This window comes from Mustela erminea, chromosome 8 (assembly GCF_009829155.1).
Source record: "Mustela erminea isolate mMusErm1 chromosome 8, mMusErm1.Pri, whole genome shotgun sequence".
Taxonomy (NCBI): Eukaryota; Metazoa; Chordata; class Mammalia; order Carnivora; family Mustelidae; genus Mustela; species Mustela erminea.
The window spans coordinates 27,043,966-27,064,663 of record NC_045621.1 but is presented as its reverse complement, the minus strand read 5'-3'; positions in this window follow the sequence as shown (position 1 = coordinate 27,064,663).

Genomic DNA, 20,698 nt, shown 5'->3' with positions numbered 1-20,698 from the left:
GGCTCCCTGTGCATAAGAGATTTCCTCATCAAGGCTGGCCTTTCAAGGGCCAGACCCTAACAGGGCAAGATCTAAGAAGGGCCGGGATACTCTATTCCTTGGTATTTCTCACAATGTTTCTTAGTAGTCTGTCCTATATTGTAAAATTCACAGAATCCAGAATCCCTTGACATCTGGATTGTCAGGGACCTTAATATCCAGCCCCCAATGCTTCCTACAAGATTCCACCTGCAGAAAAACATTCACTTCTGCCTCAAAATTTCTAGAAACTCAGTTTCTCATTCCTCATTTAGTAAGCTCTGTTAGAATATTCTTCATTTTAATTTTAACAAAATGCTTATGTTTCATAGGAATTGATTCTAATGGAGTTATAGAATCATGGATACATAGAAAACCTATAATGGAAGCTTGGAGGAATCTAATTTAGCCCCTTCATTCTCCAGGGAGACCTTTCAATTCAGTGATATCCTGAATGACTACACAGAGAAAGTCAGAGATACGGACTGGTTCAAACTGAAGCTTTCTGACCAGGTCCAAGTGAATAGATCACCATATCAGCAGTCCCTCTTTTTTCCTGGGATCACATTCTACCATAATAGCTACAGCATTTTAGGACTTCAAGCTCCTTTGTGGGGCACCTGGGTGGCTCAATAAGTTAAGCATCTGCTTCTGGCTTAGGTCATGATTCCAAAGTTCTGGGATTGAGCCCTGCACTTGGTTCCCTGATCATCAGGGAGTCTGCTTCTCCCTCGCCCTCCACCCCTCTCCCTGCTCATGCTCATTCACTCTCTCTCACTCTATCTCAAATAAAATACTAAAATCTTTTTTAAAAGTTTCTTTTTGTGGAATATATGACTATAGTTGGTTCCTAATTGTTATTCTGGTTAAATGTCAGGTATTCTCCAAACAGAGCAAAAAACTGCAATAGAAGACTCAAGATAGGCATCAAGAGGTAGAATGGATAAAAAATAGAGAGGAGATTTGCAGGATAAATCTCAGTGTGCCCCTGTGCAGGGTCCCACTGAGGGAGAACAGTACCTGCTGGTCCTCCTCTAGTTTGTAGCTCTGGATCCAGTTGGGAGCAGGGTGGAGGGAATTGGGGACAAGAGAGGCCAGTCAAGGTCCAGATGGCAAATCAACAAGAAATAGCATCCCTCAATCTGTGTAGGATTCTCTAGTTAATAAGATGCTCCCCCACACTGCCATATTTGCACATTTGATCTTTACAATCGCATGACAACATAGACTATAATCATCCTCTTGATATGGAGGAACTGAAGCTTATAGACATTAAACATCACTTGACCAAGTTCAGAGAATGAGTCATTGGCAGGACAGACTAGAACCAAGGCATCCAGACTCCTAGTCCAGTGATGTTTGCTCTGACAAACTATCTGGAGGAATCCCTGAACTGTATAATAAAAATAGCCAATATTATTTGAGCACTTATTATGTGCCATGCATGCTTCTGAGTGCTTTACTGATTTTGTAGGTAAGGAAGCTTAAGTACAGAGATGTTGTGAAACTTGTCCAAGGATACACCAGAAAATACCAAGTCAGATTCCAATCCCATGCAGTCTAAACAAGTGCAATGTGCTGCCTCTCTGTGTGTGCCCCCAAACCAGAAGCCCAGGGCTTCAAGGACAGAGACCAAAAATCTCATGCTGAGGTCAGATTTTTGACTCATAAGATCACTTCTAACAATGTACCTTGTTTGTATCTCTCTCTCTTTTTTTTAAAGATTTTATTTATTCACTTGACAGAGATCACAAGTAGGCAGAGAGGCAGGCAGAGAGAGAGAGGGGGAAGCAGGCTCCCTGCTGAGCAGAGAGCCTGATGCAGGGCTTGATCCCAGGATTCTGGGGTCATGACCCAATTTTATCATAATAAAAAGGGTGATGCACAATCTTAAAAGGCACTTGGGTCTCAGTTGCATCTACAGGTGAAAATCATAAATCTGAAAGACTAAAAACATTTTTTTTCCTCTCCTCTCTCTTTTCCCCTTCTTCTTTTTCTCTCCTTCCCATCAGAGTATAAGGAGCAAGACTTCCAAGCCAAGTTCAGGGAGGAATAAGCCAAGGAACAGCCTGAATGATTTGGTCTGTTCCTCTCAATGCCCTCTAGATCCATCCAAATCCACACGCAGGGTTTCAGGATTAAGCTGGAGACCCTGGAAAAGTCCAGAGATCAGATCGCCCATTGGCTCCTGCTCCAATATTTCACCTATGGGCCAACACCTACCAGATTCATTTCACACTAACCTCCTCTAGAGTGAATAGCTGGGCCCCCCCCCCACAATGAGCCATCAGTGGGAGAGTCTAAGACCCACGTGTTTGTGTCCAAGCTCATACTCTTTCTCTTCAATGGGGCTTCACCCTGCACTCCAGACACCTGGTGAGGCCAGTGCCATTTGGGCCAACACAGGCCTTTCAGATTCCAAACTATAAAAACTCAGCTCTTAGTCATGAATCAGTTTGCAAAATGGAGAAGAGGTCAAAGGCACACCTATCAATTATGTGTCCAGAACTCGCCTCTGTCCTTCCCTTTATTTCTCACCTCTTCAGAAATTTTTGCCTCTACTTTACCTTGGCTCTCTGTCTTGTTTTACTGCTAACAGTCTCTCTTTTCCCACTCCTAACAACCACTTTCAAAGTGATCATCTTACAGTTCAGTTCCAGTTGTGTCACTCTGATGCTCTGTACTCTTCTGTGTTTCCCCATTGCCTACCATCTTAAGTCTTAATAAATCCTTAACATGAATTTCCTTCCATAAGGTCGTTCATAATTCAACCACACCTTGCATTTTCAGAATGTGAACCAAATTTGTTGCTTTTCTCAGAGGGGGTTAGTGGCCACTGAGGGCACTTTCAGACTCTGCAAATAATTTAGAGCAGAAAGTGACCTGGATCCCGGTTTCAATTACCTAACTACCTACCTTCATCTCCTGCACCTCAAGTTTTCCGTTCATTCAGTGAAGACTTCAGGTCAGGTGGATTCTGGAGTGCCTTCTGGTTCTGAAATTCTAAAGGAGTGGAGGGAGCATAAACCTAGCACATTGGAGTCCCCTAGGTATTAGATAGAACTCTGGATGAAGCCTGGGTCCTACTCCAGAGAGTCTGATTTACTTAGTCTGGAGTGTTACCTAGACACTGAGATTTTTAATAGCTCTGTGGGTGATCCTGATGTGTCATGGAGTTTAAGAACTCAATTCTAAGTGAAGGACAGGCACACAGCGGCAATGACATGAACTTTATCAAAGGGAGATGTTGTCCACTCACAGTCAGACTAAGACAACCTATAAGGAGATGGACATGCACCTCCTCCGGCAGCTAATCAGTATTTGCCTCACCTCCTACACCAACTACACCAGGCTGGCTCAGAAAAAAAAAAAAAAAAAAAAAACCAGTGACAGGACTCTGTCCACCATTACTGCCAATTCATGAATGCCATTCCTTCCAGCTCTCTGTGCCCAGATCTGCATAGAGCTGTTGGCCCCATCTGAGGTGTAAAGGCTGACAATATCAAATATGATCTCAGCATATTGTATCCTCTTAACCCACCCCAAAGCCTATGACTTTTAGCTTTGCTAGCAACCATGTGGGGGAGAGGACTAAGAGGTCTCTCTGGCTGGGTGACATTTTCTTCCTACACTGTCCTCAGTGAAATGCTGTGCAGTGGTGGAGGAGCCAGAGGACTGATCTCTGCAATGCTCTAGGAGAGCTGGTGATCAGAGCCTATCCTTCCAGACACACTGAGTGGTGCCTTTTCCCAGCCAAGAGTAAAAACTTCTAGCTGGCCTCTTGAACTGAATGTTCAATTACCTGCTCCAATGTGGGGCCTGCCAATGGGTACTGGTCAGAGGGTGGCAGCCAACCCAGAGACAGGAGCCAGATGTATGTATTTTCACTGTGTGGCAAAAGTTTCATTTAAAAACCTTTGAAAGAGATTACCAAATATTTGGAAAAAAATAAAGTAATGATAATAGCAACCTAGCACAAACTCCTATTCCTTATTAGTCTTTGTAACTTTTGAGTAGGCTCTACCATTTTTCATCTTTATTTGGGGTAGACAAGATGTATCTGCCATTTACATTCCACATACACTGCCCATTCTTTCCCATTCCAAGTTATATGTCCTCCGGTGTATAGACTGTATCACTTACCTCATGCTTGCTGGAGTAGTACTCCTTATGAGGAGTACCAGTAGGAGAACAAAGGGACAGAGCAGGGTTCTACTGGGATATTTAATGTGATTGATGACTATATTCCTCTGTTAAGGACCGCAATTCCTATGAAGCTATATTTCTTCTGTCTTCCAGTAATTACTGCCCTTTTCTGTTTCTTCAAGTCTCCTGGGTATGACTAGCCTGGAGCATATCATACCGGTCCTTGTCACCTTTTAAGAATCATGCTGAGGCCTCTGTAAATGGCCCCTTTCTTAAACTCTTCCTGTATTATTACACTCTCTTAATTGGACCATGAATGATATAAGGTAAGTGTATGTGTGTGTTTGTCTATATATGCACATGTGTGCATTTGTGTATGTGTGTGTATGCATTCATGTGTGTGTATCTGTGTGCATGTGTGTACACTCGTGTGTATATTTTTTTTGTTAGGGAACAAAAGCTTGCTTAGGTACAGGTATAAATGAGCTCTCTAAGACAATTCTCTGGCTAAGGAAAAGCAGCCAGTCCCAGCACTGTCCTGTGTCCCTCCTGCCTGACCCTCCTCAATGACTTGCAACCCTAACCCTAATGCTAACCACTAAGATGCTGTCCTCCAGGGCTCCCCTTATTAAGTCTCTGTCCCAAGTAAGGACAGAAGCTCCTTTCTTCATTTCCCTGGACTGTATTTAAGATAGAATGACAATATCTACCATTGCTATACATTAATTCACAGAAAACAAAAGTTTCCTTCTAGCATGCTGCTTTTCTGGTCTGGTTTCTCCAAGGAGAAGATAAGATGCTAAGGCAAGATCAAACATGCAAGGATTTGATTAGGTGAAATTCATCTGTGAGAGGAAATCAGGAAGGATGTGGAGAAGGCTGGGAGCACCTTCAGCCTATAAAGCAAATTTAATCCCGGATGAAGGATTAAAGGAGAGAGTGTTGGGTTGAATGTCCTAGGCTGCTCAGAAGTCTAAGGAAGGTTTGGCAAAGCCATCTGGGAATCGCTGAGCCAAAATGAGCTGACAAAGCAGTCTAGTGACTCCTGGAAATTGATCTGCCTTAATATCCCCAATGCACTCAATCATTAGTGGGGAGTAGCCTACGGAAAGTGTGGCCTTGGAGCAAACACAATGATGGATTTTAGAGTGTAGCATCTGAGGCCCTCAGTTAATCAAGCTCTGAGCAGTAGGAGGTCTGTGAGGCTCAGTCTCCTAGCCACCAGAACTGCATCTCGTTATCATGGAGAAGGTTATTGTTACACTGTCACAGTCCTGCTACTTTATCATGCCAAACCATGCTATATAATTCTAAAAGATTCAGAACATACTGTTGGAGTCAATTTTCCTGCCAGCCTGATTTCCCCTGAGCTATACAGGCAAAAGGGCAGACTTTATGACAACCCCAGTCCTTATGTTAGCAATGCATTAATAGATAATACCACCTCCAGTAAAAAAAAAAAAAAAACTAAAGTTCAGAGAACTGGAGCATTCGTTTACTTCATGTCCCTTCCCTTTATTAAAATACATGAATTGCCTATTATATTCTTAACACTATGCCAGTTACTATGGCTAGCACAATAAATAAGAAATTGTTTCTGTCTCTAAGGATCTTATTGCCTAAGAGAATGATGGAAAGACAGATTTATACAGATTTATACATGTGCAGTAAAGTGTTACAGGATTGTTATGTCCACATAGGCTATGGGGGCCTTGGGAAAGAAAGGGGAAGGGTCAAGTCCACCAGTGAGAATAGGCAAGCCCTCATAGAGAAGTTGAACAATATGCCAAGTCCTTGAGGGTCTACCATATAGACATTGTGGGACAGAATCACCGGGCAGAGAGCCATTAAGACAAGCATCAGTGTAAGAATCAGTTTGGTCTATTGAGTGATGTGTAGCAGTTTGGGATGATAGGAACATGGTAAATAGGTGGGGAAGAGGAAATCCTGGAAGGATTGGAGAAAGGTGAAGTTAGAAACAAGACAGGGACTATGTGGAGAAAATCTAAGTAAGGGGGTTGAAATATATCCACAGGGCCCTAGGTTGTAAGCTGAGAAATGGTATAATTAGATTTGCATTTAAGAAATATTCTTCTGGGGGACATCTGGGGGGCTCAGTTGGTTAAGTGTCTCACTCTTGATTTTGGCTCAGGTCATGATCTCGGGGTCATGAGATTGAGTCTTGAGTCAAGTTCCACGCTCAGTGCAGAGTCTGCTTGGGATTCTCTCTCCCTCTCTCTCTGTCCTTTCCCACTGCATGCTCTTACACTCTCTCTCTCTCTCTCTCAAATAAATAAATAAATCCAAGAAAGAAAGAAAGGAATGAAGAAGGGAAGGAAAGAGGAAGGAAGGAAGGAAGGAGAGAGAGAGAGAAAGAGAGAGAGAAAGAAAGAAAGAAAGAAAGAAAGAAAGAAAGAAAGAAAGAAATGAATTCTAGCCACAAGATAGAGAAGGAATTGAGGGGATAGCACTGGAGACAGGGAAGCCAGAATGGTGGCAGCCATGACAAGTCAGCAAGAGATAAGGCCCTAGAAAACCAAAGTGAAAGCAGCAGCTCTGGAGAAGAAGGGACATGGTCAAGAAGCAGTAGGGAGGGGCATGTGGGTGGCTCAGTCGGTTGGGCATCTGACTTTTGATTTCAGCTCAGGTCATAATCTCAGGGTAGTGAGTATTAAACCAACACCACATCAAGCTCCAGGCTAGGTGTGGAGTCTGCTTAAGATTTTATCTCTCTCCCTCTGCCCCTACTCCTGGTCTCACACACACACACTCTCTCTCTCTCTCCCTCTCTCTCTGTAATAAGTAAATAAATCTTTAAAAAGAAAAGACAGCAGGGACCCAATATTGACCATACCCTGTGTGATGGGATTTGAGGAGAAAGGAGGTGAGGAGGAAATGAGAGTGGTAGAAGTGATGCCCTGGGGACGATTTTTTTAAAAAGAAGGAAGATACTGCATTAACTGTGGCAGCCAGAATTCTCAGAGGGTCCTTCACCCCCTGGTATAGACACACTGGAAGGGACTTGAGATCTGTGAATATGATGGAGTTTCACTCTTGTAATTAAGTTACATTATATGGCAAAGGTGATGGACATTCACAGACACAATGAAGACTCTTAATCAGCTGGTTTTGAGTTAGTGAGGTGGAAGATTATGCTGGGTGGGCCTGACCTAATCAGATGAACTATTTTTAAAAATGTCTGTAAGTTAGAGATGCTTTCTCTTGCAGGCCTTGAAGAAGCAAGGCACTATGAATCTGACAGCTGCAAGAAAATGAATTCTGCCAACACCCATGTGAACTTGGAAAAGACTCTGAGCCTCAGATAAGAACCCAGCCCTGGCCAAAAATCTTGATTGTAGCCTTATAAAGCCCCAAGAAAAGGACCCAGTTATGCTGTGCCTGGCCTACTGATCCATGAACTGTGAGATGATAAATAATGAGTATTCATTTAAGCTTCTCCATTTGGTGTAATTTTTCACACAGCAACAGAAACTCTGTACACTAATAATCATCAGAATCAAAATAATCTTACTGTGATATCTTTTATGTTTTCTAAGATTTTATGAGCAGAAAACATTTTCCAGAGGTCACTTTAAAATTAATTTTAAATAAATATTCTGTTAATTAAGGTTTTGCATGAAAAACTCTAGTTCTCCTTTAATCTATTGCTTTTAATTTATCAATCTTGTAATTCTGATTATGGAGCTAGTGAGTCTGACTATCACTTTGTAAGGAGTTTTGATGAATGTTTGGTCCCAGTTACAGACTTATTAAGGAAAACATTCTGTATTGCATAGATAAATTTAATATGTTTGCATTTACTTAAAAAAACTTTGATAAATTTTCTCAATTACTTAAATGATTCCTATAAATCTAATAAATTGAGCTTCAAAAAATAGTAATGCTCAAGTTTTCTTAATTATCCAAATATAAACTAAGATTTCAACCTAAACTTACATCTAAATTAATCATTTGATTACTTATTATAAATTGGAGTTACAAGATTGATCTGTGATCCTAATACACTAATTTTTTTAAACATGATAAGAGCATAAAATACCAAAAATGCACAGATGTCTAAATATTAAAATATTAATGATAAGAACTTACCATCAAAAATTACTATCTAAAATATCTCAGATCTTTTTGAGTACTTATATGTGAAAGAAATAAATAACATCATCCCAGTTCTGGAAAGGGGTTCTTCTCGGATGGTTGAACACTGTGGCTAGTAACATTAGCCAGAATGGAAGGTCTGGAGGTGCTGATATCCAGAGAGGGCTCTCATGGCCCTTTCTTCTAAGAGGAGTCCTTTTTACCCAGCCCAAATCTTGGGCTCCAGAAATTAGAGAAAGTCATTCTGACACCATCTGTATCCCAGTTTTAAGTCATGTCATTACCTAATTCTTCCATCTACACACAGATGAAAGTCTGCTATCCCAGCCCTAGAGTAGCCTATGGCAGAGAATGGAGCTTGGACAAGGGGTGTGACCCTCGGGTCACTCTGCTCCTGCTCATCCTTGGCAAACAATGCACTTTCAACCAGTACCAGCTCTTGAGTTTACCAGGGGGAAGGAAGGGGCCATAGAGGAGCAAAGGGGGAGTGTTAAACCAAAGGATACTTGTTCTGGAAAAGTACATAGATAGCTGGACAGCTCTGTTTTCCTTTCTACAGTTGGAAATGTAGGGGAAGCTGTATGTATTATTTTAGACTTGCTAATAGGGCAGGTCTCATGGTTGAATTCCCAGCCAGCCAGTCAGCCTCACTCTGAGAAATATTTCCCTCCCTCACCCCCATTCCCTTTCCTTTTTTCCATGTGATAGGGGCCAAGTTGGTACAGACACCTTGGGTGGCAATATCCATTTGCTCTCTGCCTCTCCCACTGGCAAATATTTTAGGTTTACCAGGAGCCAAGTGAGCTCTGGATAACCCCAGAGATGCAACTTCTTCTCAGAAAATGATTTCTGGTCTTCAAGTATGTGTGCTCACAGTCTTGCCTAAACAAGTATCTGTCTCTGCCCTTACCCCCTTCTCCTCACCCTTCATTTCAGCCTCTCTTACATTGTCTTCTTTCATCCATCCCCTCCCTTTTTCGTTCCTTTGTTCTGTTCTTCCACACCAGGGTATGCATACTTACGGATTCCACTTTTAAGAACAATGGTGAAGATGTGGGATAAATGTGCATTAGTGCCCATAAAAATAGTTCAGCTTGTGAGCCTTTACTACACCCCAGGTATGGTGATAAGCACTAGATGGGAATGACCATTTTATCTCCAAGACAGTCTTCCTGATAGGCTGATATATGTTGTTTCCATATTCCGTGTGTGAAAATGGCAGGACGTAAGTAATTTCCCCAGAGATAGCAAGTGCAATTGAGTTATGTCCCTAGGAGGACCAACTCTCGGATCACACGCTGAATCACTGCCTCGGGAACCCAAGGACAATGAATTTGACTAGAGGATTTCAGTATTGTTCCCCTGACATCTTTGACCGAGGAAACCAGGGTCTAGCCAGGTGCCCACTTCACTCTGCCTCACCCAGAGCTTCTGAACAGACCATACCCACTAATAGAAAATGTAGCCATTATTTTTTTAAGGAGAGGGTTTATTAAATCTACCCCAAATGATCAGTTTTTTATTTATGCTTGCTGATGTGTATTAGGAGCCAAGCAAATGTTCTAGTCCTGGGTGGAGAGAAGTTATCTGAAATGTGAACAGATAGGGTGATAGAGCATGTTGGGTGAATCTGGCGAGATTCCAGGAGTCTTGCCAGCTGGGTGAGGGTACATAGTCTACAGAGGTATAGTCTCTGTCCCTAGGAAGTATTTGTTAATCACTTGTGTGTCCTAGGTCTGGTGTATGATCACCAATGGAACATATACGCACTCGCTCTCATGCTGCCTACAGCTTAACCATGCCATTGGCTTTGGCCAAGAGATACCATCAAATGTGACATGGCAGAGACATATAAACCCTTGCACAAGGTAGATTTCCCTGTAAATTCAGCCAACAGGTAAAGAAGCCCAAGCTTTCCTGCTGGAGAAGGAGGCCACATGGAGAACTGGACAACCCAGCCAACAGCCAGAACCAAGGCCTGAGATGTAATTGGAGCCATTTTGTATCTTCCAGCCCCAAGCGTTCTGCCCCAGGGGACACCATGTGGCATGAAGATAAGCCATTCCACTGACCCCCACCCGGATTCCTGACCCACAGAATAATGTGCATTAAAGCAGTTGTTTTAAGTCACGAAGTTACAGAGTGATTTGTTTTGTAGTAATAAATAACTGATACAAGATCCTCGTAAGGTGAGCACTGAATGATTGATCTTTAGGTATTTTCCTACCAATTTATCAGCCTATCCAAGGATATTTCTGAGCATTATCCCTTGTGTGGCACTCTCTTCTGGGGAAGGATATGAGGGTTCATGAAATGAAAAGCAAAATAAAAAGGAACTTCTCAGTAACTCATGATGTCCCTTGCCTCTTCCAACCAATTCATAATATCAGCATATGCATTATAAACAAAAGAGTCCAAATCACTTTTTTGGAAAAAGTGGTAGCTTTTCACTTCCAGAAGCTCTGAGCTGACAGAAAGCATGGAGATCTGCCTGGGGCTGTTCTAAGGGTCTTCAGGCCTTGCAGGGAAGAAGCAATCATATCCCACTACACTAACCCCACAGGAGAACCTCACAAACATCAGAAAGAGGTGTAGAACAAGTGGGAAAGGAGCATCCGTTGGGTAAGAGATCCCTTGGTTTGGAAATCCTTCTGATGGAAGTTTGAGATCTACTCATGGTTTGGTTGGGAGCTTGACATTCAGGCAGTGGATTGCTGTTGGAGAAGAGAATTCAATTGATAGGACATTATGGGTGGTTCAGTTGGTTAAGCATCTGCCTTTGGCTCAGGTCATGATCTCGGGTTCCTGGGACAGAGACCCAGGTTGGGCTCCCTGCTCATCAGGGAACCTGCTTCTCCCTCTCCCTCTGCTCTCCTCCCCCAGCTCATTCTCTCTCTCTCTCTCAAATAGATAAATACAATCTTAAAAAATAATAAATAAATGCATAAATAAAAGGACCATATGGGAGAGGCCCAATTCTCAGCAGGTAACAATGCCTGGCCAGTGGATACAGTAAATGTTCCCTTATTCCTGACTGAGAAGTTCAGGCCAGGAGCCCCATCTGAATCAGCTGTGAGGCCTAGTACTCATCACAGGCCTGGCACAGTGATCTCAGGCATACATCTCCTTCCTCACCTCTTCTTCCTGGGCTGTGAAATCAGGGGGCTGAACATGCTGGTCTCCAGTATGAACATGCTGATGCCAGCTTGCCCAGTCCTCCACAGAGGAAGGTATAGCTTGGGTTTTCTTTTATTTGTCCTGCTGCCAAAGGCCTGCTTTCTCTCTCAGCACACTCACAGGTCAAATGGGAAAGATGGTGGAGAGAAATCCTTCCTCCCTGAAGTCTTCCCCAGGATCGGGGCCCAGGGAGGAAGAGGCAGGACTCGACCTCAAAACGAGGCTCACAGCCTTGGCTTGTTGCTCTTTGGCTGGGACTTCTCACCAGCAGGATGACATGGGGGCTGTGGTCAGCGTGGGAGAGGAAAAGAGGCAGGTGGAGCCCATCCTGGGACAGGGTGGGTGGGTCATGCAAATCAGGAAGCTGCTGAGATAACAAGAGCCTATTAAAGAAAAGAGGTATGTCAGAGGACAGGGGACCAGCCAACCCCTAAGTGGGGAAAATTGGGGAGGGTAGCAGACTCCAAGTTCAAAGGTAAAGCCTTCTAGAAAGGTGGGAGAGGGCAAGAATGAGAAGTAAAAATGGCGAGGCTCAGAGCTCCCTTAACAAATGAAAATACTTGGAAGCACATGGCAAAGAATGTGGGGAGAAGGGATGTCACCCAGTGGTGGCAGGTCACAAACCTGTATCATCTGTGGCAGAGAAGAACAGTGGTGGTGGGCAGAGAACGGCTGGTGGGCAGGTTCGAGGGCTGAAGAGAAACAGGGCAGTAAAGCTGGGGTCCGTGATTTCTCCACAGAGAGGTCCTACGAAGATGAAGTCATGAAATTTCAGACGCAATTTAAGGTCACAACCATGATTTATACTCTGCCTGGTGTTTTATGCTTTGCAGCCTATTTCATTTTATCTTTATAATTGCTTTGGGAAGTCAGAAGGACAGGTGTCATCAACCTCATTTATTGATGATGGAATAAGGTCCTAAAATGATTAAGGGTCTCACCAAGGTCACAGAGAAGCCAGGGACCCCAGGGAGCAGGGTACTTTACTGATCATCAAAGCACCCTCAGTGTCTACTTATAGGCTGACCCACTAATTTGCTGCTTTTTAAAAATTACCTCATTTTTTACATACTGAAATAAATATATTCCTGAGATTTACCATTCAGTACTACCATAATTTCTTTTTTTTTTTTTTAAGATTTTATTTATTTATTTGAGAGAGAGCAAGCATGAGCCAGGGAGGGAAGGGCAGAGAGAGAAGCAGACTCCCCACTAAGCAGGGAGCCTGATGTGGAGCTTGATCCCAGGACCCCAAGATCATGACTTGAGCCAAAGGCAGACACTTAACCCATTGAACCACCCAGGTGTCCCTACCTTAATTTCTTACATAATTAAAAGTTGTGTGCAAACTTTACATGAATAAAAACAAACTATTTCAATGCATTTTGAGAGAGACCATGACATTACTCCAGTTATAGGAAGAAAGGTTTGGAAAATGTCCTGTGCAATTGAAAACCAGTAGAGAAGATGAAAACTTAGTTCTTTGCTCCCACTTCCAGGAAAAGAGTCAACACATAGTTGTGTGTTAGGAAAACTATTTTAATTCCAATGTATCTTCATTGCTTTCTCTTATAAGGCCCTATGAGAACATTGCTGTCCTAGAATCACAGAGATCCTTAGTTTGTTTTTAATTAGTGTGAAGTTTCTATTTATGCTCCTGAAGGAGGACGGTTGGCTGGATTTGCATCAGAAAATGAGCTGTGGTATTCAGTGTGAGAAGGAGCATGGAGAGTGGATTCTACCACCACCCCACTCATCTGTAGCAGAGGAAGGGGAGAGTGAGGGCCAACAGCTGAGCCTTGGGAGTTCAGGAGGGAGGCTGCCAGCAAGAGAGGGTGAAGGACAATACACGTTCAGCCCAAAATGATGTTGCCCACAAAGCTCTTGACCGCAGGGACTGGGTAGGTAGCATTGACCATGGAATGGTGAACCATACCACAGGGCCAATGTCATTTCCAAAGGAGAGGCACAATGAGGAATGTGTTTAGAGAGGGTTTGCCTTGGAGGGGTCTGGGAACTGTCCACATTTCCCAGGAGTGGCTTAGACATGTTTCCTAGAGGTGGTGGAGAAAAGCAGGAGGAAGATCCCAGGGTAGAGACGGGGAGGCGGGAATGCTGAAGGTGTGCAGGCCAGGCCTCCTGGCTGGGATCAATCCAAAAGCAGGGACAAACATTTAGGAAGAACATTTGGAATATGTTGTGGGAAGTCCAAGGAAGTAGTGTGACCCTCAGGGGAGCCCTGAATGATTAGAACTAAGTGTTATTCCAAATTTGTCACCACTGGCCAAGTGCTCCTGGTCAAGTCATTCTGTCTGTCTGTCTCTCTCTCTCTCTTTGCCTCAGTCTTATTCTTTGTATAACAAGGATGCTGAAATCATCGCAGTGGCTTATATGTCTTAACTTGTCTCAGTGAACCAGACCTTGCCCTAACATGTATTAACTCAATCCTCCAATAGCCCTGTGACTTGGGACCCGGGTTTAGACCCATTCTACAGGTGAGACCATTAAGGAACTTCTCTGGGGACGGGGGGCACAGCTAGCCGGTGGAGGAGCTAGAATACACAATCATGCATTCTGACTCTAACACATGCGTTCTTCTTCACCACTCTGTGCTACTCTTCAAAGCCCTCCTCAATCAGCATAAAACCTGTGTGTGAGGTTTAATGAGCTGCCATCTCCCTGAGCAAAAACAGGACACATCATACTTTTACCCAAAAGGACAAAGCCACACCTCCCTCCTCATGCAGCCTGGGCTCACCTCAGACTCCTGCCCCACCCAGGAGAAACCATCACTGTCCCAGGCTGAGCCCTGACTCCTGCCCTACCTCCAGCTGGAGGATGGGGAGGCAGGGAGTAGGGACATTTAGGGACTGATGCTTCAGCCCCATGGAATTTCTGTTTCCACAGTGACTGCTTACACCACGCCTGGCTGCTGTCCTTGTCCAAACTGCATCCTCCGGTCAGTCAGACTGACGTGAGGAGTAATAATGAAAAGTGATTGTCAGTGTGAACAGAGGCAATAGTAATAAAAATAATGATTAGAAGAGCCATCCAAGGAAGACAGGGGTCACAGAACACAGAATTATAAAATACTGCAGTCAGGTTGATTGGAGATTGCACATCCAATCCCCTTATGCATCTGACAAAATTGAGCTCAAAGAGGCCATTCCCTGGCCTGAGGTCACATAGCTCAAAGACCCAGCGCCCTGACTGGTACCCACATTTCCTGAGTCTAATATTTATTGAAGAGCAGGCCAGAAGAGGCAGGCATCTTTTTTTCCAGTTTTTCAGGAATAATTCTTGCATTCCCTGGACTTACAGGGTTCCCAGGTAGGAGGTGTGAAAAGTCTAGAACCAGTGTCCACACTTCAGCCTATGGGGAATTAAAAGTCGAAAGCTCCTGACCTTGAACACTCCACCTCCTTGGGTCCTGTCCTGAGTCCAGGGCGGTTTTCAAGCTCTGGCCTTCACCACTGGGAACAGGAGCCACGACACACAGAGTAATTCGACCTTCTTAGCTTCTGACCTATCTTCAGAAGGTCAGACCTTTAGAAGGTCTGACCTAACTTCAGAAGGATGGTTTTCCATGCATTTCTCAACATGGAAGATTCATTGCCTTGGGTTAGGCCCAGAGAAAACCTCCTTCCCACATGGAAAGGTTGCATGGGCCCTGGCCCCAGGCAGCCACGTGACAAGCATATCAGTTCGTATCTCTAGGATCTGCTTCAGCAACTGGAAAAGAATGACTTAATTATCTATAAATGGACTGGAAATGAATACTACCTCCTGCAGCCCCTGGGTGGTGCCCCGGACCTCACTTGGCCTCCTGGCTGTGCAGTGCCATATGGAAGAAGCCCATCTTGCTTGTGACCTGTGTTCAGCTGCCTCTGTGATCCCAGGAGGCACCATCCTCAGGTGAAGACCTAGGAAGGCCCAAAGCCCTGAAAAGCACAGAGTGTAGGCTGAAATGCAGCTCACCTCTCTGTGGGTTCCTCCGGTCTCCCTGTTTGTATTTGACCACCTCTCGGCGGGTGTTTTTTCTGCTTCCTGGTTTACCCATATTACTCCAAGTACATTCTTTGATGCCTGAGAGGGGGAAAAGAAATCACCAAAAAAGGATGTAGACCGAACTGTCTGATCACGGCTCCCTGAGCTAGTTCTAAATGTCTCAGTGACAAGAGAGCGTGGGGACAGGTGGCCTGGCAAACATGGCCCTGTTTCAGTCCTGCTTCAGACCTGGACTCTGTTTTCACCAGCCCCCGTGACATTCTTATCCTCAGCTTTCTCCCTCTTCTTCTTCTTCTCCTCCTCCCCCTCCTCCTCCTCCTCCTCCTCCTCCTCCTCCTCCTTCTTCTTCTTCTATTTATTTTCCCTTGTATTTTCAAACCCATCTCATTTCAAAATAACGGAAATCCTTGAACTGACCTTGCGCCCCTCCTCCCCATTCCACCTCCTGGGAAGCTGCCCCCGGATGTCTGTTAGTTTACGTCACCAGTCATGAGGCTCCCCCGCCGCCATGTGGGACCCCCAGACACCCTCACCCACGCAATGTCTCTCTACACCTCCCTCACATCCCTCTCACACCCAGAAGCTCACAGCTTTCAGAAAGCATAGCATGTCAGTAGCATCCTGAATGAGCTGGCTCCAAGTCAGCCTATACAGCTTCCCTAGATAATTAAGTCATTCTTTTCAACGCACATGCAGACTGCGCTCTGGATGAAACACAACATGCTCTAAGAGAGCGCTCTCCTTGCAGAGCTGCCTGCCAGTCCTCCCCGAAAGCATCCTGGGCACATGGCCTCCTCCTCTGCCCCATCTTCAATCTCGAGTGCTTCCCCTTTACAGCACACCAACTACACGTTACAGAAAATAAAAACCCTTAAGCTGGGCGCAAAGGAGAGGAAGGGACAGAGAGCCAAAGAGCAAGGGTTGGTTAGCAATGTGCTTTTGAAACAAATGAAAACAAATTCTTATCTGCATGGTTCAACATTTCTTCCAGAATAAGACTGATGGAACTGGGAGGGATGATTCTTGCCTCAGTATAAGACTACTATGATCATGTCAGAAAGCTGGCCTCCCCTTCCTGAAGATTCTTTAAGGAAGGAAGCCCCAGTAGTTTTCTTTGGCCTTACATGGCAGGTTTGTGACGTTTCTGGTTTGCAGGAAGCAATTTCTTAGTGCTCGCTCCCTCCCTGTAGATGGGCGTGGCTCCCAAGGTCTCTGACCGACCTCTGATCTTCATAACTTTCCACCACTCTTACTCTCATGCCACCGCCGTCCACATCCCCATCAGCCTCATCCAGCAGGCCTGAGGATCTCAGACTCCCAGGAGAGAAGCCAGCCAGACCTGGGGTGGGAGGGAAGGCTGGAGCAGAGGCAAACCAAAGTCTGTGCTCCACTGAAGGAGGAGACTTACCTAGGGGTATGAGTGGGAATGTGGGTCCAGGAGGGATCGCCCTTTGAGACTTTTAAGAAGAAGTCAGAAATAAGTGAAACCATATGATAATTGACTTATTTGTAGAGCATAACAAATAGCATGGAGGACATGGGGAGATGGAGAGGAGAAGGGAGTTGAGGGAAATTGGAAGGGGTGATGAACCATGAGAGACTATGGACTCTGAAAAACAATCTGAGGGTTTTGAAGGTTGGGGTTGGGAGGCTGGGGGAGCCAGGTGGTGGGTATTATGGAGGACTCATATGGCATGGAGCACTGGGTGTGGTGGATGAACCACCACATGCTGAAAAAAAGAAAGAAAGAAGAAAGAAAGAAAAAGAAAGAAAGAAAGAAAGAAGGAAGGAAGGAAGGAAGGAAGGAAGGAAGGAAGGAAGGAAGGAAAGAAAGAAAGAAAGAAAGAAAGAAAGAAAGAAAGAAAGAAAGAAAGAAAGAAAGAAAGGAAGGAAGAAAGAAAGAAGTCAGAAATCTGGGGTGGTTTTTTTTTTTTTTTTGATTGTTCACGTTTTTATTCAATTATTCAGCTAGCTTCTTGAGTTCAGCAAAGATTCCATAAAAGTGGCAAACTCTTAACTTTGCTAATTTCGACAAGGCATTAAAAAATTTCTGTGACTCTTTCTGAGCAGAAGTTCTAGCCCCTTGGGAAGAGCTCCTAAGCACATCATGTTATCGTAGTTTTATCACAGTAGCCAGGATGGTCTCTCTGGTTTCTGTTGTTGTTGTGATATATAGTTGATATATAATGTTACTTTAGTTTAAGGTGTACAACATAGTGATTCAAATGTCCATGATGCCATGCTCACCACATGTGTAGCTACCATCTGTCACCACGTGGCACGATTACCATACCATTAGCTATATTTCCTATGCTGTACCTTTTTTAAAAATTGTTATTTTTTTAAATTTCCTTTCAGTGTTCCAGAATTCATTGTTTATACACCACACCCAGTGCTCCGTGCAATATGTGCCCTCCATAATACCCAGCACCAGGCTCACCCAACCTCCCACCCACCGCCCCTCCAAAACCCTCAGATTGTTTTTCGGAGGCCACAGTCTCTCATGGCTCATCTCCCCCTCCAGTTTCCCCCAACTCCCTTCTCCTCTCCATCTCCCCATGAAATCTGGATTTTTGCATGAAATCTCCACACATAATTTCATGGGTTGAGGGCAGCCTGAAAACCTCCCACATTTGACGTCTTCTCCAGACAGTGAGCTCCACAACGCGGGTCTCCTGACTCTTCATTCCTCCCCAGGTGCTTTCAATTGAATTCCTGAGCAGATGAGTCTCCGGTTTCTGACAGATCCAGGAATGGCCCCCTTGAGCCCCACCCTTTCAGCTGAGTTTCCCCCAGGGGTGGGCAGCCCTGAGGGTACTTCAGTTGTCACAAACCAGAGTACCACAATTGAAACCCACAGAGCTATAATGAAGGTCTTTAAACCATTAATAGCACATAGATGCTGGGCGTTTGTATGGGGTGGGTGGGGCACTTTTTTTTGTTGTTACTTGAACTTTTTCCAAGACACCATGAAGTCCAGGGATTGATTAATTGATCAATCTGGCTAAGGTGCGTGTTCTAAACACACACGCTTAATCACCCCTAACTGATTGGCCTTTAAGCATGGCCTACGATCCAGGATCCAAACAGAAGGCTTTCTTCCTCTGTGCTCATGGTCCTACTGGCATCTCATGTGGGAAAGTATGCATGGTTAGTGAATAAATAAAGTTTTTTGGAAAACATAGAAACAACAAAACAACAGCACAGACCCTAGGCAAGGGAAAGGGACAAATGGGCGCCTAGTTTGGAGAAAGTCTGAAAGGAAACCTGAGCTTGGCCAACATCCCTAGTCACATGGTAGAGTAGTCCTTAACTGCAAATGAAAATGCTAGTAAACTGTTCCCCGCGCCTGCCTCTGCTGATGCCCCAAAGCGTGTTTTCCATCTGGGGGAGCCCCCAGGAATGTGGGCACGTGTTTAGGTTAAACAGCTGCATGTACAATGCATCAGTTCTGAGCCAAGTGTCAAGAGTTCACGGGTCTTAGGTCAACAGAACCCTTTGGGACTCTCCTCTTGAAGAGATTTCTGGTTCCGCAGGAACCCCAGATCCAAGTGAAATTCTGACACCCTGCCCAAAGGCTGATGGCCTACAGAAAAGGAAAAGGGCTGGGCTCCATCCATCCCAGGGGCTGCTATGGGATGAAGGATCAGCTGGAGAAAGCAGATCTTGCTTTGGGGATTAAAGGGGGAGAGACAGCAGTCCTGAGCAGGGAAGCACTTTCAGACCAACACCGCCAGAGGCCTAGGTATAGCCAACACTGCTCTTAGGGGCATTCTGCCCTTCCAGGTCCCTACCCCGGGGGTCAGCCCTCACTCCTCTGCTGGGCTTCACAGCAGCTGGCTCCTGGTGGCCCCCACCAGGCTTGTGATTAAAACGAGAGTTTTCTGCCTTCCTAAAACAGAACCACAAGGATGAAATGATCAGCAAAAGGCACTAAATCAGGTGTCAGAAGAAATACATTCTGCTCTGAAATTTGCCTCTAATTATCTTTAGATGTAATTCCATACATCTAGGGGAAAAAGGCGTCGTTTTGGATAATCTTTCAGCTCTCAATTTAAAAAATTTTCCCTTTACGCTTTTTCTGCTACCTCCCTACTCATGATTAGTTTTTCCATCCCGAGACAAACACACCATAGATACCCAGGCACAGAACACATCACCTACACCACACACATAAACCACACATAGCACACACACACACATGCGAGCACACACACACACACACACACTCCATAAGCACACTCCGGGATCAGGAGGCCCTGGTGCAAGAGAAGGATGCAGGCTCCACGGAGACAGTAGGGAACGGTGAGGGAGAGGGCTGTGGAGCAGAAGCTGCATGTCCCAAAGTCATTCCTTCCCCTCCCCAGATTATAAAAGCACAACAGCTGAAAAGCCAGACAAAGGGTCCCAGAGGGCCAGAGTTTCAAGGCTGGCTGGCAATGTGCACTGAGCCCCCTTGTTGTCCTGACAGAGCCAGCTCCAAGAAGGTTTCCTCAAGGACCTTCTACCCTTCTACTCTGAGCCAGAATAAGAGGAATATCAAAGGCTTTGGAAATGGTAGACCTCTGAGTGACACTAGGAATGGCAGATTCATGCTGCCTGTGCATCTGTCGCTTCCACTTTCCTCTGAGCTGCCGTGAGACAGGTGCAGTGTTTGAGGAAACAGGTTCAGAGTGGCTAAAGAACTCCCCCGCTAGAGATCAGTGATGCATCTCACCTGATCACCCAGGCCCAGGTTTGCAGAGGGATCAGAGACAACCATCCTATTTGCCAACAACGTCCCACCAGCTTCTACACTTGAGTATTACCTTTGTACATTTAAAAGAAAAATATGTGTCTATTACTCTCTAGGTATGTGTGTATCAATCACTTATGCATCTATAATTTCATAGGTTTTTTTAAAATTTATTTTCAGCGTAACAGTATTCATTGTTTTTACACCACACCCAGTGCTCCATGCAATCCGTGCCCTCTCTAGTACCCACCACCTGGTTCCCCCAACTTCCCACCCCCCGCCCCTTCAAAACCCTCAGATTGTTTTTCGGAGTCCATAGTCTCTCATGGTTCACCTCCCCTTCCAATTTCCCTCAACTCCCTTCTCCTCTCCATCTCCCCTTATCCTCCATGCTATTTGTTATGCTCCACAAATAAGTGAAACCATATGATAATTGACTCTCTCTGCTTGACTTATTTCACTCAGCATAATCTCTTCCAGTCCCGTCCATGTTGCTAC